Source organism: Priapulus caudatus, unplaced genomic scaffold, assembly GCF_000485595.1.
Source record: "Priapulus caudatus unplaced genomic scaffold, Priapulus_caudatus-5.0.1 Scaffold44, whole genome shotgun sequence".
Classification (NCBI taxonomy): Eukaryota; Metazoa; Priapulida; class Priapulimorpha; order Priapulimorphida; family Priapulidae; genus Priapulus; species Priapulus caudatus.
Genome location: NW_014577105.1, coordinates 90,485 through 92,984, shown reverse-complemented (window position 1 = coordinate 92,984; position 2,500 = coordinate 90,485). Strand labels below are relative to the sequence as shown.

At 39.0% G+C, this 2,500-nt stretch overlaps 1 long non-coding RNA gene across 1 annotated transcript in view; it reads left to right on the top strand.

The window, feature by feature from the left end:
- Nucleotides 1-2,500, top strand: part of LOC106820721 — a 4,980-nt gene extending 2,480 nt beyond the window's left edge. Inside the window, exons 3-4 of the long non-coding RNA XR_001395646.1 lie at nucleotides 1,967-2,036; nucleotides 2,479-2,500. This is a non-coding gene — a long non-coding RNA (uncharacterized LOC106820721). The remainder of the gene's footprint in view (nucleotides 1-1,966; nucleotides 2,037-2,478) is intronic.

Sequence of the window (2,500 nt, the reverse complement as noted above, 5' to 3'; positions counted from 1 at the left end):
ATGTATATGTATATGTATATGTATACTGTATATGTATATTATATGTATATGTTATATGTATATGTATATGTATATGTATATGTATAATGTATATGTATATGTATATTGTATATTATTGTATATGCTATATGTATATGTATATGCATCTATGTATAATGTACTATTTTTGTATATGTATATGTATATGTATATGTATATGATTGTATATGCTATATGTATATGTATTATGATAGTATTATGTTATGTATATGTATATGTATGTATATGTATATGTGATACTGTACTATATATGTATGGTGTGTATGTGTATGTGTATGTGTATGTGTATGTGTATTGTATGTGATGTGTATGTGTTGTGTATGTGTATGTGTCTGTGTATGTGTATGTGTATGTATATGTGTATGACTTTTGTGTATGTGTATGTGTATGTTGTTATGTGTATGTGTATGTGTATGTGTATGTGTATGTGTAGTTGTATTGTGTATGTGTCTGTGATGGCTGTAATGTGTATGTGTATGTGTTTATTGTATGTGTATGTGTATGTGTATGTGTATGTGTATGTGTATGGTGTATGTGTATGTGTATGTGTATGTGTAATCGTGTATTGTATGTGTATGTGTATGTGTATGGTGTAGGTGTATGTGTATGTGGCAATTGTGTATGTGTATGTGTATTGTGTATGTGTATGTGTATGTGTATGTGCAATGTGTATGTGTATGTGTATACTCTTCTGTATATCAAGAGCTAATACTAGCCGTAGAGTGTGCCAACGGGAAAAACGGAAATAGTGCTATATTTAGCGACAACATTATTCTAGCTTTGGGCCTGCAAGTCTAGAATAATTTTATTGGTATTGTATTACGCAGAAGTCTTTGCGATCTCTAAAAGCAAGACCAACCGCTTGTCAAATACGATACTCCGTAGGCTGAGAATATTGGCTCCTAAACCTCCCCTCGCCCATGCCTCAACACGGCCCTCGCATCCAGCTTATTCAGGCAACTATAACGCCTGCCCTAAGCATTTTGGCTAGTCGTTTTGCGGGCGTCGCCGCTTGGAGCGCTGATAATTGATGTCAAATGCCCAAATTTGGTATCTTTACTAGCTGCCGTTGTAGAGCCTTTTAATTAAAAAAACATTGGGCGCTCCAATCATGACGGGCATTAGCGCGTGGCTAGGAAAGAATAATAGGAGATAAGGGCATAGGCGAGTGCCTCCCGAAGTCACTTCCAGCCACACCTGCACGCTGCACCCGAAAATCATATCATAAAATTATGGGCGGAACAACGCGAACTCTCCGGCGACGCACCTTAGAGGCGCTTAGGTGCTGAATAAGCTGGATGCCAGGCGTGTGAGCATGTGGGCGGGGAGGTTTAGGAAGCCACCTATCTCAGCTGTGACGGAGTCTGCGATTGAGCAAGCGTTGTCCTTGTTTTAGAGAGCAAAGAATTCCTGCTTAATGCAATACGGCATAAGAATTCTTTTAGACTCCGCAGGCAAAGTAGAATAATCATGTGCCGTTGAAAGCACTATTTTTCCCGTTTTTCCGTTGTACACTCTAGGTATTATTAGCTCTTGATGTATATGTATATGTATGTTAAAGTCACCCGCGTCACCAATATCTACAATCGTCTTTTATACATCTGCGTAATTATTAATCATTATAATAATATAATTATAAATATAATTAATTATAGCTGCTAATCTTTATCGCAGCTATGGTCGTCGATGCGATATCTACTTTTAATGTTTCAATGTTTTTATTTTCATTGTTATTGTTGTCGTTGTCCAATAAGTTCTAATTGTTATTTTTCCGCGTTTCTAGAGGCGAATGTTCTTGACTTATTCGCATTATACGTTGTATCTACTTACACGTGGGACAGTATAATAGTTTGTCATTACCGACAGAGTTTCATTTTCTTTGGCCGAACAGTAAAATACATTAAACATATTTCTCTTTAATTTTCAGATAAGCTGCATTTTAGCTGATAGTTTTGGCCAAAATGGATTCGGAATGGAAGACGTACAGAAAGAATTAGGTATGCATGGCGTTTACCTTAATCTGCTAACGAAACCCTCGCAAATATCGATGTTGATCATGTCAATGCCAATCACATCGGCTTCATCATGATCTACTTTATACATGCACTTGCTGATTGTCGCATTATGAACGGGCTGTGAATAGTTCTGGCAGTACAGCAAAGCCAAAACGCAAACATTACATACAGACAGAGCAGCCAGACAGCCTGCGACAACACACACACACGGCGGGCGCCGGCACGGCAGCACGCGCACGACACCCACATACACACAGCACACCTACCCAGCACACACACACACACACACCACACACACACACACGACACACACAGCAGGCGGGGACAGACAGACCAGACCAGACAGACAGACCGACTAAATTAATCTCGGCAGAATAACCATCTTGTGTCGGCGCGCCCCTGCAGCTTAACATTGGTTTTACAGGATTTACTTGCCAAAATGGAGA